The sequence below is a fragment of the Arachis hypogaea genome, chromosome 11 (genome assembly GCF_003086295.3).
Source record: "Arachis hypogaea cultivar Tifrunner chromosome 11, arahy.Tifrunner.gnm2.J5K5, whole genome shotgun sequence".
Classification (NCBI taxonomy): Eukaryota; Viridiplantae; Streptophyta; class Magnoliopsida; order Fabales; family Fabaceae; genus Arachis; species Arachis hypogaea.
The window spans coordinates 117558026-117574497 of NC_092046.1; the positions used below are offsets into that span (position 1 = coordinate 117558026).

Sequence of the window (16472 nt, forward strand, 5' to 3'; positions counted from 1 at the left end):
CAATAACCCTTCAAGTAGTGTTGCTATGCATGGATAATTTCTCCAATTTTTCAGTGCTTATCGCATAGTGTTGATGTGAACTAACCCTCCTACTGATGAGTTCATGTTTAATTTTGTGGCCCTAAGCGAAAATTTAGTGTGTCTATGAAAAGAAGGACAAGTTCCTGAAAGATAAGCTAATTGCCAAATGACAATTGCCAAGTAGTAATATGCTAGAAGCTACATGCCTAGAGAAAGTGCAAGTTCCACAGAAAACTTTCAATTCTTTCTATGTAGCCTATTGTGAATGGGTGCAAAGTTTCATTAGACGCGTTCTGGCTAACCGCCAAGTTAATATAAGATATTGGATAGTAGTCATTAATTAGTGGATGATGCTATGATAGCTCACATATTTAATCACCAGTACATTTGAAGAGATGGGTAACTTTGTTTCTTGTTTTTCTTACTTTTTTTTGTTTAAATTTTAGAGAGGGAAAATTTCTTGTGAAAAACTACAATCACAGCATACCAAGCTAAATTTTATTAGTTAATAACATATCCAAATATAGCTGGAGAAGACCAAAAATTTATGAGGAGTGCTAGGGGCTAATAACTTTTGTGATTTGTAGCTATCAATGATGATTTTAATGGTGCGAGATTGATGTGAGATTTCATCCAATGACTCACTTTTCTTTGCTGATTACATGCTGGCCAGAATTTGAAAAAGTTACTGCCCCTAGACTTTTCCAAAATTTATATTTATGATAAGGAATTATGCAATCTTATAAAACTTTTCAATTTGACTTTATAGAGTTAATAACAAAGATGATGAAAAAGAACTCTCTTATTTTTCTTCTACAATCAAGAAGTAAAAACACCACGAGATGACATGAGGATAATTTTCCAAGAAAATATAGCAAAAATGCTTATTTTGCTCAATTCAATAACTTCTACATTTGGGTTGGTCGAATGGTAAACTCATTCGTCAGTTTAAACAAGTGTTAGAAGTTCGAATCCTGCATTATATATAAAATAATCTATTAGTCAATAACAAATTTTTAAATAGAATTCTGATCTGCGATAGATTAATCTTTTACCTATCAAGCTTAGAGAATATTGTTGAAAAAAAATTTTAGGTATACATAAAAGGTTTACGGGTTTAAATACTATAAAATTGTGTTAAGAAAGATGATATTTTTACTACTTTATGTTTTGAAGTTTTGTCTAACTTTTCTAATATAAAAATACATCTGCCGAATTAGAAAAAGGCATATTTTAAGATAAGATATGTACACAGTTAATTTATAATTTTACATAAAAGTATAATTTGCATATAAACAATACCATAAAAAAATTACCAGACTAAAGTCTATAATTTGCAATTGTATTCATCAAGTTAACATGAGGCCCATTTTTTTTTTTCGAAGAGTGAGAGCTTAGGATTTTTTTTTTTGGTTTTCCACGGTATTTTCCAACCCGACAGGACAAAAACTAATCAGTCGCGGATCGGAGTTCCATTTAAGGGTCTACCGCTAGTCAATGGATTGCTGAATACACAAGGCGGGATTTGAACCCCCGACATTTGCTTAAGCGAACGAGTGAGCTGACCACTCGACCAACCCAAGTTGGTTAAGAGCTTAGGGTTTTTGTAACATCATATATAGATGGATAGTTTCAGAAACGGAGTGTGGTTTAATTAAGAACCCTAACTTTTTCTTTTGGTTGGGAAGAACCCTTAGCTTACTCTACCTGAGCCCCATTTTGTCATGTTTTTTACCCCTCAAGTTCGCTTGAGCTAAGTAGGTCGGGCCCAAACAGAAGGCAAACAGTTTGGGAGAGCAACCGCAAAAACAAATGGTATCTTAAGCCTTATTTAAAAAAAAAAAAAAAAAAGGAAAATGCAATTGAGTAAACTCAGTAAAGTAATGCATTGTTACTGTATACAATATAGAGTAAAATAATTAATTGTGATATATTGTATCAAAATGTACTCCTATTTTACTTAACGAGTAAAAGACATATATATTTAATTATATAATTACAAAACGTAATGGGGATTAATTTTTATATAAACAATATACGTTCAAGTAATAACATTTCGATATTAAAAATTTAGTATTGTGTTTAGTGGTCATAAATTGAATTTAAAATTTGTCTTATAATATAAAATTTTGGTCATTTTAATATTTCTAAAAAATGAGAACACAAGATTAAAAATTTTGAAGATAAAATTTTAATTATATTTTTTTTTAAATTACCTCATTCAATTTTTCAAATTCTCTTTCTACTTCTTTCACCATCTTCACTTTTTCTGACCTCATCCCACTCCTACTCCCTCCTGGCGCCTCCCTCAAATCTAGGTAGAATTTTGGAATACTCACTACAAGAAAATCAGAATTTTGCTACGCTTTTAAAGCATGGCAAAAAGTTGAAAAAATCATGACGATAGCTTTTCTCCATACTTTTAAGCTACCGTACGCTTTTGAAAGGGTCACATCTGCAAGTATGTCGGTTGCTTTATAGCCATGCTTTTGGTGACCTATCGCCACGCTTTTTTTGTTGCTGTGCTTTACCTATTGCCACACTTTTAAGCATGGCCGTATGTGAGAGATATGGCTATGCTTTTAAAGCGTGCCAATAGCTAGAGATACGGCTACGCTTTTGAAGCATGCCAACAGCGAGAAATATCGCTACACTTTTAAAGCGTGCCAGTAGCGAGAGATATGGCTACACTTTTAAAGCGTGCCTGTAGCGAGAGATATAGCTACGCTTTTTGCTTTTAAAGCGTAGTTGTTGATGATTGTTGTACAATATGGCTACACTTTTAAAGCATGACTATAAGTTTGTTCAGGTTCTATTCTTTTTTTAATCTTCGTAATAAAACTTACAAAATTCATAGATAATTGTAAAATTTAGACAATGACCAGTAATTTTAAATCAACTAATCCAACCTTCATAAACTTGTCACCAAATATGGTGTGTTTGATCACATGACATGCTCTAACAAAATACCAAAAACCAAAGTCATAACAACTACCCATGAATTTCTAATACATGAATTATAATTCTAACAACTATTACATTATCTACTTCTTTTACATACTTCATTACAAAATATGAAACTTCATGATTACTTCATTACAACTATTACATTATCTACCCCCTAATGCGGAGTCATAATGCTCAAGTTCCATTAAGGAGTCTGTAGCCTCTGTGACCAACTCAACATGTTCAATTGCATTCTCTGATTTATGTCACTAAAGCAAGCCTATTAATAATGTAAAATGCTGATTATAGCATACAAATAATGTAGAAACAAATGGAAGCTTTATATCTTTCCATAGATTAACAAGATGACAACATTGGAAGGACAAACTAATGTCATGTTACAAAAGTAAACATGAACATCAGATTTAACAAGATGACCACTTACACACTTGAAATTATCATTACACATACACCATAGCAATAATCTGTAAAATGCTTCTAGAGAACAGAATGTTATTTTTCGACAGCATGATGCCACATTTTCTAAAATACAATATAGATAACTCCACAACTAAGTAGCGAAAGAAATTATCAGAGGCTAACAAGCATTACTATCGGCACTTGTTTCTTTTCCTTCTTAAAGTTGCAATGTGCACGAGATAAATTTTGTTAAATTCTCATATTTGTGATGCAAGTAAAATTAATTGTATAGTCCAAGTGGAAATTGGAAAGTTAACCAATAGGCATATACACTACTCTTATTTTCTGCTCTAACTCGGACGATTGATTAATGTATACAATGAATTTTCATGTGAACAAATTCAACCACTAAATAACAATAACTTCAATTTATAATAACTCTATAAAGTGCAAAAGAGCAGAGATCCATGTGTCACATAAAAAATACCTTCTTTTACTCGCAATGCCTACCAAATCCTTTAGGCAGGTGAAGAGTATCTTCACTAGATCACCATACCTAGCCCTTATTACCTGTGGTACATAACAATGCAATAGCCATTGATGCTTTACTCAACAACTTGTTTAGGGGAAGGAATGGCAATAAGGTTGGGTGAAGTAGCGAAACAAAATTGTTCTTATATTTAAGGTTAATAAAATTAGTTCTTCCAACTTTTTCTTAAAAGAACATAATTTAATGAAAAATAGAAAAGAATAAAAACTCACCTAAAGTAGACGTAGAAGCTAAGTCAGGGACCCGGAGAAGTTTCGGAGTTTGGAGCTTTAGCATAGCCACATGCAGAGGATGACGAGACATGCAAAGGAGGTAGAACCGGAGACCAGGAACACGGCGTAGAGGAAGGATAACAGAGATTGGCGGCGTGAAGAGAATGCAATAGAGCATTACGAAGCACGACGGGGGAGTGACGTTTGAGGACTTGCGAGAGAGAGAAAGTGAGCACGATGGAGGGTTTGAGATGGAGAGAACGCCGACGGAGGGAGCGTCGAAGGAGGGGTTGGAAGCGCGATGAAGCTCTTGGGTTAGAGTTGGATGCGCAATGAAGAAGCTCTGGCACATAGTGAAGATTGATGAAAAACACATGTTTAAGTGTTTTTGGTCACTATAACTTTACACACCCTATTGGCACTCTTTACAAATGTCACCGTAACGTGACTCTATTAGCACGCTTTAAAAACGTATCTGTTTCTCTCTATGGCCACACTTTTGAAGCGTGGCACCAAAAAACGTGGCCAAATTGATAATCAATTGTCACCCTCATAAAAGCGTGGCCATTGGCCTTTTTGGCCACGCTTTTGAAGCTTCGCAAAAAAAATATGGTGAAATCTCTAATCAATCGTCGCCCTCACAAAAGAGTGGCTATTGACCCCTTTTGGTCACGCTTTTAAAGCGTAGCAAGAAGAAAAGCATGGCAACAGATCTTTTTTCTTGTAGTGACTATAAAGTAACAATTATATAATGAAGCTAATGGGTGCATTCACTAGTTAAACATAAGTGACAAAAGCTTAAATTCAGATTTCAGAAGCATGAAGATGAGTTACTGAATGAGGAAGGAACAGAGAATTCGGTTATGGTTGAGAAAGAGAGATATTTCATTTCCGTAATAATGATGAATCACACTTTACACACTATGCACAGAGCTAATATATACTAGTTAGCTAACACTCTTAATTACACTTTACAGCTACCTTAGTCTAACCACTAACCGCCTCCTAACTAACTACTAACACATCAGCCTAACTAACTTTTTTCCAACTCCAATAACTTAACCAAGCTCACTAACTTTAGTCACAATACGTACTTAACATCCCATTTGTAACAACCCGAATTTTTATGCCAACGCGTGTAACACCCTACTACACAGGGCTTTATGCTTAAGCCATAAAACAGAGGTGGTGTGGTATTACGACCTCTAAAATAATATATATATATATATATATATATATATATATATATATATATATATATATATATATATATATATATAGTTGAAAGGATATAATATACGAGGAGTCTTGAAAAACGGGTAAAACAAAATCGCAAAATTTAAAAGCGCAACTCTAAAAAATAACGTAACTTGCGTAAGAAGAAACTACGGTTCTTAAACATATATATATATATATATATATATATATATATATATATATATATATATATATATATATATATATATGGAAAGTAAGAGTAGAGGATCAAGATACAAAATATTAAGCTCCAAACTCAGTCTGCGAAGCTAAGGCTGGCCAGAGAATAGTTACATGCATATATATAATTCATAACCCAAAATACATAAAAGCAACCCTAGTTGTCCATAAACCTCTATGAGGTGCAAAAGTAAAACAAATATACATAGGAAGAATCTATACATATATATAACAAAACAGAACAAAAGTATAATCCCCAAAAACCCACTTCGCTGTGGAGAACTCCAAACACCTAGCGAGGAGCCTCTCAACCTGCATCTGAAAAATACAAACATCGTATGGGATGATAGCTGGGGGTTCTTAGCATGGTAAAGGTGCTACGTACATAAGATTTAAGGTCCTGGGAATGCCAGAGGCAATCCTAGAACGCTGACACTCAGATTATAAAACTTAAAGAACTAAAGTAGAAACCATAAGTCAAGGAGGTTTTCTAGGAATTCCTAACTTAACTAAGTCTTAAGCCTAACTAAATCCCTAACTTCTCTGCCTATTCTCCGTTCCTCCAACTCCGGTGAATTTACATAGACAAACTAACAGACAGTGGCAAACACAGGTAGAATACAAGTAATACAGATAGCAAGTATAACAACTAGCATGTTAAAATCACTTAGACAATCCCAATTAATGCACAAGCAAGCAAAACACACATATGCATATGATGTATGCCTGCCCTATGGCTAATGATATCATCTGTCGGTTATATAGCCAATCCGACATGTCCTGGTGGCTAACCATGGACTAAAACAACTATTAGGGAGTATGTGGGTTTGAGCTACAACCCCCTTGCTACTACCCGCTTAACCTAGAGCCAGTGGAATAACCACTACTGTGGCTACTACCCAGGAAGGTATTTAAAAGCTCAACCTGGAGCAAGTGGAATAATCTACTACTGCTGCTATTACCCAGGCATTACAAACATTGACCTGGAGCAAGCGGGACGAACCACAATCCTTGCTACTGCCCAGGTATCTCCAACATACATTCATTCAATTAATAATCAATCATTATTATTATTATCAAGACTCAAACATTGACCCGGAGCAAGCAGGACGAACCACAATCCTTGCTACTGCCCAGGCTTCTCATTCAAAAATTCATTATCTTATCAATTCTTTCATAATCGAAATTCCATAATTTAACTCAGTTTTCATAATTCTGCTTCCCCATCTCATACCCAAAGCAAGTGAATAATGCCACTGCCTACTACCTAAGGATTACATATCACACTCACTTACAATCCATCCTTTTTTCACTTTTTCAATCACAATTCATTACTCCAAACCTTTCTTCTCAGTTAAGTTAACTCACTCTCAAGATTTAACACTCTCACTATGCCTAAAACTAAGTTTTAGGGTCTTAGAAAGTAAAAATAGAAGTTTAGAGGTTTAAAATCATGTTTTAAGACACAAAACTCATTTTTGCTGAAAACAGGGTCACGCGTACACGTGCATGTTCACGCATACTGGTACGCGGAATCGTGATTACACTTTAATTATGTAAAGTTCATTGCTCTTTCTTTCCCTGGAAATGGCGCCAAAAACATGATGCCAAAACCACGGTTCACAACCCCGTGTAACTGACCAGCAAGTGCACTGGGTCGTCCAAGTAATACCTTACGTGAGTAAGGGTCGAATCCCACGGAGATTGTTGGTATGAAGCAAGCTATGGTCACCTTGCAAATCTCAGTTAGGCAGATATAAATTGATAATGGTGTTTTCGAATAATAATTAATAGAATAGGGATAGAAATACTTATGTAATTCATTGGTGAGAATTTCAGATAAGCGAATAGAGATGCTTCTCGTTCCTCTAAACCTCTGCTTTCCTGCTATCTTCATCCAGTCAGTCTTACTCCTTTCCATGGCTGGCTTTATGTGCTACATCACCATTGTCAACGGCTACTTTCGGTCATCTCTCGGGAAAATGATCCAATGCCCTGTCACGGCACGGCTAATCGTCTGGAGGCTTCACCTTTGTCAATGGCTTCATCTTATCCTCTCAGTGAAAATGATCAACGCACCCTGTCACGGCACGGCTATTCATCTGTCGATTCTCGATCATGCTGGAATAGGATTTACTATCCTTTTGCGTCTGTCACTAACGCCCCGCAATCGCGAGTTTAGAGCTCGTCACAGTCATCCAATCATTGAATCCTACTTGGAATATCACAGACAAGGTTTAGACCTTCCGGATTCTCTTGGATGCCGCCATCATTCTAGCTTACACCACGAAGATTCTGGTTAGGAGATCTAAGAGATACTCATTCAGTCGAAGGTAGAACGGAAGTGGTTGTCAAGCACGCGTTCATAGGGAATGATGATGATTGTCACATTCATCACATTCAGATTGAAGTACGAATGAATATCTTAGAAGCGAAACAAGATGAATTGAATAGAAAACAGTAGTACTTTGCATTAATCTTTGAGGAACAGCAGAGCTCCACATCTTAATCTATGGAGTGTAGAAACTCTACCGTTAAAATTACATAAGTGAAAGGTCCAGGCATGGCCGAATGGCCAGCCCCTCTGATTTAAGAACCAGGCGTCCAAAGATGGTCAAAAAGACTTGTAAAAGGTCCTATTTATAATAAACTAGCTACTAGGGTTTACATGAGTAAGTAATTGATGCATAAATTCACTTCCGGGGTCCACTTGGTGTGTGCTTGGGCTGATCTTGAGTGTTGCACGTGTAGAGGTCCTTCTTGGAGTTGAACGCCAGTATTTGTGCCAGTTTGGACGTTCAACTCTGGTTTTGGATCCTTTTCTGGCGCTGGACGCCAGAATTGGGCTGAGAGCTGGCGTTGAATGCCAGTTTGCGTCATCTAAACTTGGCCAAAGTATGGACTATTATACATTGCTGGAAAGCCCTGGATGTCTACTTTCCAACGCACTTGGAAGCGCGCCATTTCGAGTTCTGTAGCTCCAGAAAATCCATTTTGAGTGCAGGGAGGTCAGAATCCAACAGCATCAGCAGTCCTTTTTCAACCTCTGAATCTGATTTCTGCTCAAGTCCCTTAATTTCAGTCAGAAAATACCTGAAATCACAGAAAAACACACAATCTCATAGTAAAGTCCAGAAATGTGAAATTAACATAAAAACTAATGAAAATATCCCTAAAAGTAACTAGATCATACTAAAAACATACTAAAAACAATGTCCAAAAAGCGTATAAATTATCCGCTCATCACAACACCAAACTTAAATTGTTGCTTGTCCCCAAGCAACTGAAAATCAAATAGGATAAAAAGAAGAGAATATACTATAAATTCCAAACTATCAATGAAACATAGCTTCAATCAAATGAGCGGGACTTATAGCTTTTTGCCTCTTGAATAGTCTTGGCATCTCACTTTATCCATTGAGGTTCAGAATGATTGGCATCTATAGGAACTCAGATTTCAGATAGTGTTATTGATTCTCCTAGTTCAGTATGATGATTCTTAAACACAGCTATTTCATGAGTCTTGGCCGTGGCCCTAAGCACTTTGTTTTCCAGTATTACCACCGGATACATAAATGTCACAGACACATAATTGGGTGAACCTTTTCAGATTGTGACTCAGCTTTGCTAAAGTCCCCAATTAGAGGTGTCCAGGGTTCTTAAGCACACTCTTTTTTTTTTTTTTGCTTTGGACCTTGACTTTAACCGCTCAGTCTCAAGTTTTCACTTGACACCTACACGCCACAAGCACATGGTTAGGGACAGCTTGGTTTAGCCGCTTAGACCAGGATTTTATTCCTTTAGGTCCTCCTATCCACTGATGCTCAAAGCCTTGGGATCCTTTTTATTTGCCCTTGCCTTTTGGTTTTAAGGGTTATTGGCTTTTTGCTCTTGCCTCTTGGTTTTAAGAGCTTTGGCTTTTTCTGCTTGCTTTTTCTTTTTTTTTCTATATTTTTTTCGTCTATTTTTTTTTTCTGCAAGCTTTATTCTTTGCTGCTTTTTCTTGCTTCAAGAATCATTTTTATGATTTTTCAGATTATCAAATAACATGTTTCCTAGTCATCATTCTTTCAAGAGCCAACATATTTAACATTCTTAAACAACAACTTCAAAAGACATATGCACTGTTCAAGCATTCATTCAGAAAACAAGAAGCACTGTCACCACATCAATATAATTAAGCTAAGTTCAAGGATAAATTCAAAACTCATGTACTTCTTGTTCTTTTGAATTAAAACATTTTTCATTTAAGAGAGGTGATGGATTCATAGGACATTCATAACTTTAAGACAAAGTTACTAACTACTAATGATCATGTAATGAAGACACAAACATAGATAAGCACATAACATAGAAAATGAAAAACAGAAGAAATAAGAACAAGGAATGAATCCACCTTAGTGATGGTGGCGTTTCCTTCTTGAGGAACCAATGATGTCCTTGAGCTCTTCTATGTCTCTTCCTTGTCTTTGTTGCTCCTCCCTCATTGCTTTTTGATCTTCTCTGATTTCATGGAGCATGATGGAGTGCTCTTGATGTTCCACCCTTAATTGTCCCATGTTGGCACTTAATTCTCCTAGGGAGGTGTTGAATTGCTCCCAATAGTTTTGTGGAGGAAAATGAATTTGAGGCATCTCCGGGATCTCATGGTGATGAGCTTCATATGCCTCTTGAGCTCCATGAGTGGGCTCTCTTGCTTGCTCCATCTTTTTCTTAGTGATGGGCTTGTCCTCTTTGATGAGGATATCTCCCTCTATGTCAATCCCAGCCGAATTGCATAGGTGGCAAATGAGGTGAGGAAAGGCTAACCTTGCCATGGTGGAGGACTTGTCAGCCACCTTGTAGAGTTCTTGAGGTATAATCTCATGAACTTCCACCTCTTCTCCAATCATGATGCTATGGATCATGATGGCCCGGTCTATAGTAACTTCAGACCGGTTGCTAGTGGGAATGATTGAGCATTGAATGAACTCCAACCATCCTCTAGCTACAGGCTTGAGGTCCAATCTTCTTAGTTGAACCGGCTTGCCTTTGGAGTCAATCTTCCATTGAGCTCCTTCTACACATATGTCCATAAGGACTTGGTCCAACCTTTGATTAAAGTTGACCCTTCTAGTGTAGGGGCGTTCATCTCCTTGCATCATGGGCAAGTTAAACGCCAACCTCACATTCTCCGGACTAAAATCTAAGTATTTCCCCCGAACCATTGTAACATAGTTCTTTGGATCCGGGTTCTTACTTTGATCATGGTTCTTGGTGATCCATGCATTGGCATAGAACTCTTGAACCATTAGGATGCCGACTTGTTGGATGGGATTTGTTAGAACTTTCCAACCTCTTCTTTGAATTTCATGTCGGATCTCCGGATACTCATTTCTTTTGAGTTTGAAAGGGACCTTGGGGATCACCTTCTTCTTGGCCACAACATCATAGAAGTGGTCTTGATGGGCTTTGGGGATGAACCTTTCCATCTCCCATGACTCGGATGTGGAAGCTTTTGTCTTCCATTTTCCCTTTCTAGAGGATTCTCCGGTCTTAGTTACCATCAATGGTAATGGAAAAACAAAAAGCTTATGCTTTTACCACACCAAACTTAGAATTTTGCTCGCCCTCGAGCAATAAAAGAAAGAATAGATGAAGAAGAAGAAGAAATGGAGGAGAGGGAGAGTGGGGAGTGTTTCGGCCAAGAAGGGGGTAGAGGGGTATGTTGTGTGAATTTGATGAAGAATGGAGGGCTTTATATAGGGAAGGGAGGGGGGAAAGGTTTCGGCCATATGGGTGGGTTTGGGTGGGAAATTGGTTTTAAATTTTTGAAGGTAGGTGGAGTTTATGAGGTAGGTTTATGGGGAAGAGTGGATGGATGTGAGTGGTGAAGAGGTGATGGGGAAGAGAGTTTGAGGTGATTGGTGAAGGGTTTTTGGGGAAGAGTGTTTATGGGGTTGTGTGAAAGAAAGTGGTGAGAAGAAGTGAGTGGAGGTAGGTGGGGATCCTGTGGGGTCCACAGATCCTGAGTGGATCTTGTGGGGTCCACAGATCCTGAGTGGATCCTGTGGGGTCCACAGATCCTGAGGTGTTCAAGGATTTACATCCCTGCACCCATTAGGCATGTAAAAATGCCTTTGCATACAACTCTGGGCGTTCAGCGCCAGGTTGGTGGCCATTTTGGGCGTTCAACGCCCATTTGTGTGCCATTTCTGGCGTTGAACGCCAGAACCATGCCTGTTCTGGCGTTCAGCGCCCAGAAGCTGCCCATTTTGGGCGTTCAGCGCCAGAACCATGCTCTGTTCTGGCGCTGAACGCCAGACAGATGATCCTCTAGGGTGTGATTTTTCTTTTGCTGTTTTTGATTCTGTTTTCAATTTTTATATTTATTTTGTGACTCCTCATGATCATGAACCTACAAAGACATATAACTAAGAAAAATATAGTTAGATAAATAAAAATTGGGTTGCCTCCCAACAAGCACTTCTTTAATGTCAATAGCTTGACAGTGGGCTCTCATGGAGCCTCACAGATGTGCAGAGCTTTGTTGAGACCCTCCAACACCAAACTTAGAGTTTGGATATGGGAGTTCAACACCAAACTTAGAGTTTGGTTGTGGCCTCCCAACACCAAACTTAGAGTTTAACTGTGGGGGCTCTGGTTGACTCTGCTTTGAGAGAAGCTTTTTCTGCTTCCTCTCCATGGTTGCAGAGGGAGATCCTTGAGTTTTAAACACAAGGGAGTCCTTATTCCATTGAAGGACTATTTCACCTCTGTCAACATCAATTACAGCTCTTGCTGTGGCCAGGAAAGGTCTTCCTAGGATGATGGATTCATCCTCTTCCTTTCCAGTATCCAGGACTATGAAATCAGCAGGGATGTAAAGGCCTTCAACCTTTACTAACACGTCCTCTACTTATCCATAAGCCTATTTTCTTGAACTGTCTGCCATCTCTAATGAGATTTTAGCAGCTTGCACCCCATAGATTCCCAGTTTCTCTATTACAGAGAGGGGCATGAGGTTTATTCCTGAACCAAGGTCACATAGAGCCTTAAAGATCATGGTGCCTATGGTACAGGGTATTATGAACTTTCCAGGATCCTGTCTCTTCTGAGGCAATGTCAGTTGATCCAGATCACTTAGTTCATTGATGAACAAGGGAGGTTCAACTTCCCAAGTATCAATACCAAATAATTTGGCATTCAGCTTTATGATTGCACCAAGAAACTTGGCAGTTTGCTCTTCAGTAACATCCTCATTCTCTTCAGAAGAGGAATACTCATCAGAGCTCATGAAGGGTATAAGGAGGTTCAATGAAATCTCTATGGTCTCTAGATGAGCCTCAGAGTCCTTTGGTTCCTCAGAGTGAAGCTCCTTATTGATCACTGGACGTCCCAGAAGGTCTTCCTCCTTGGGATTTACGTCCTCCACTCCCCTTGTAGGTTCGGCCATGGTGCTTATGTTAATGGCCTTGCACTCTCCTTTTGGATTCTCTTCTGTATTGCTTGGGAGAGTACTGGAAGGGATTTCAGTGATCCTTTTACTCAGCTGGCCCACTTGTGCTTCCAAATTTCTAATGGAAGATCTTGTTTCATTCATGAAACTTACAGTAGCCTTAGACAGATCAGAGACTAAGTTTGCCAAATTAGAAGTATTTTGTTCAGAGTTCTCTGTCTGTTGCTGAGTGGATGATGGAAAAGGTTTATTATTGCTAAACCTGTTTCTTCCACCATTATTAAAGCCTTGTTGAGGCTTTTGATCCTTCCATGAGAAATTTGGATGATTTCTCCATGATGAGTTATAGGTGTTTCCATAAGGTTCACCTAAATAATTTACCTCTGCTATTGCAGGGTTTTCAGGATCATAAGCTTCTTCTTCAGAAGATGCCTCTTGAGTACTGTTGGATGCAGCTTGCATTCCATGCAGACTCTGAGAGATCATATTGACTTGCTGAGTCAATATTTTATTCTGAGCCAATATGGCATTCAGAGTATCAACTTCAAGAACTCCCTTCTTCATAGGCGTCCCATTACTCACAGGATTCCTTTCAGAAGTGTACATGAACTGGTTATTAGCAACCATGTCAATGAGTTCTTGAGCTTCTGCAGGCGTTTTCTTTAGGTGAATGAATCCACCTGCAGAAGTGTCCAGTGACATCTTTGATAGCTCAGATAAACCATCATAGAATATATCCAGGATGGTCCATTCTGAAAGCATGTCAGAAGGACACTTTTTGGTCAACTGTTTGTATCTTTCCCAAGCTTCAAAGAGGGATTCACCTTCTTTCTGTCTGAAGGTTTGAACATCAGCTCTAAGCTTGCTCAGCTTTTGAGGAGGAAAGTACTTGGCTAAGAAAGCCGTGACCAGCTTATCCCAAGAGTTCAGGCTGTCTTTGGGTTGAGAATCCAACCATAATCTAGCTCTGTCTCTTACAGCAAAAGGGAAAAGCATGAGCCTGTAGACTTCAGGATCTACTCCATTAGTCTTAACAGTATCACATATCTGCAAGAATTCAGTTAAGAACTGAAAAGGATCTTCAGATGGAAGTCCATGAAACTTGCAGTTCTGCTGCATCAGAGAAACTAATTGAGGTTTCAGCTCAAAGTTGTTTGCTCCAATGGCAGGAATGGAGATGCTTCTTCCATGTAAATTGGAATTAGGTGCAGTAAAGTCACCAAGCATCTTCCTTACATTATTATTATTTTCGGCTGCCATCTCCTCTTCCTGTTCAAAAATTTCTGAATGGTTATCTCTGGATTGTTGTATTTTAGCTTCTCTTAATTTTCTCTTCAGAGTCCTTTCAGGTTCTGGATCTGCTTCAACAAGAATATTCTTGTCCTTGCTCCTGCTCATATGACAAAGAAGAGGGCACAGAAAAATAATAATAATAATATGGATCCTTTATACCACAGTATAGGGATCCCTGTGTGAGTAGAAGAAGAGGGGGAGATAAAGAATGTAATATAATGGAAGAAACACAACTGTGAGGAGGGTTGAGATGTGAGATGAGATGTTAGTAGATGAATAAATAAATAGAATAAGATGGGAGAGGGAGAATTTTCGAAAATAATTTTTGAAAAAGAGTTAGTGATTTTTGAAAATAGTTTTTGAAAAATGTTAGTAATTTTTCGAAAATTTTTTAAAATCAAAAATAAAAATAAGAATAATTAGTTAATTAAAAAGAAATTTTTGAAAAAGAGGGAAGATATTTTCTAAAATTAGAGAGAGAGAGTTAGTTAGGTAGTTTTGAAAAAGTTAAGAAACAAACAAAAAGTTAGTTAGTTAGTTGAAACAAATTTTGAAAAGATAAGAAGTTAGGAGGTTAGAAAAGATATTTTGAAACCAACTTTTTGAAAAAGGTAAGATAAGAAGATATTTTAGAAATTAGTTTTGAAAAAGATTTGATTTTTAAAATCTCAATTAATGACTTGATTCATAAGAAATCACAAGATATGATTCTAGAACTTAAAGTTTGAATCTTTCTTAACAAGCAAGTAACAAACTTCAAATTTTTGAATCAAAACATTAATTGATTATGTTATTTTCGAAAATTTGATATAAAAATAAGAAAAAGATTTTTGAAAAATATTTTTGGAATTTTCGAAAATAACTAAGAATTTTGAAAAAGATTTAATTTTTGAAAAAGATTTTGAAAAAGATAAGATTTTCAAATTGAAAATTTGATTTGACTCATAAGAAACAACTTGATTTTAAAAATTTTGAAAAAGTCAATCCAAATTTTCGAATTTGATGAGAGAAAATGGGAAAGATATTTTTTTGATTTTTTGAAATTTTTATGATGAGAGAGAAAAACACTAAAGAGATGCAATGCATGAAATTTTTAGATCAAAACATGTGATGCATGCAAGAATGCTATGAATGTCAAGATGAACATCATAGACACAATTTTGAAAAATTTTTAATGCAAAGAAAACATGCAAGACACCAAACTTAGAATTCTTTAATGCTTAGACACTAAGAATTCAAGAATGCATATGAAAAACAAGAAAAGACACAAAATATGCAAATGCAAAGATCAAGCAAGAAGACTTACCAAGAACAACTTGAAGATCATGAAGAACACTATGAATGCATGAATTTTCGAAAAATGCAAGATGCACATGCAATTGACACCAAACTTATAACATGACTCATGACTCAAACAAGAAACACAAAAAAAATATTTTTGGTTTTTATGATTTTCTAATTTTTTTTTTTGGATTTTTATTTCAAAAATTATATGAAAAAGAAAAAAAAATAAGGATTCCAAAATTTTTAATATGAGTTCCAGGAATCTTGCATTCTTAGTCTAAAGCTTCAATCCAGGAATTAGACATGGCTCACTAGCCAGCCAAGCTTTCAATGAAAGCTCCGGTCCAAAACACTAGACATGGCCAATGGCCAGCCAAGCTTCAACATGCAACATAAGAGAATATACTGCTCATTACTTATCGAAGTAACTTGCCTCTATGTTGATGGTTTGGAAGCCTCAGTCCAAAAGAATTTAGACATGGCTTTACAGCCAGCCAGGCTTCACATGCTTCATGAAACACTAGAATTCATTCTTAAAAATTCTGAAGAAAAATATATAAAATTTTTTTTTCCGAAAACAGATGAGAAAATTTTGAAATATTTTTGAAAAAATTTTTTTTTGAAAAGAAAACAAAAAGAAAATTACCTAATCTGAGCAACAAGATGAACCGTCAGTTGTCCAAACTCGAACAATCCCCGGCAACGGCGCCAAAAACTTGGTACGCGGAATCGTGATTACACTTTAATTATGTAAAGTTCATTGCTCTTTCTTTCCCTGGAAATGGCGCCAAAAACATGATGCCAAAACCACGGTTCACAACCCCGTGTAACTGACCAGCAAGTGCACTGGATCGTCCAAGTAATACCTTAC

The 16472-nt window shown here is 37.0% G+C and overlaps 1 long non-coding RNA gene and 1 other non-coding gene across 2 annotated transcripts in view; both read left to right on the plus strand.

Moving 5' to 3' along the window:
- LOC112722427 (uncharacterized) overlaps positions 1 to 16472 on the plus strand; it is a 31699-nt gene that overhangs the window by 7838 nt on the left and 7389 nt on the right. The window lies entirely within an intron of this gene.
- On the plus strand, positions 13781 to 13888 carry LOC112724812 (small nucleolar RNA R71). The gene has a single exon (XR_003163957.1). It is a non-coding gene; the product is annotated as a small nucleolar RNA R71 (small nucleolar RNA).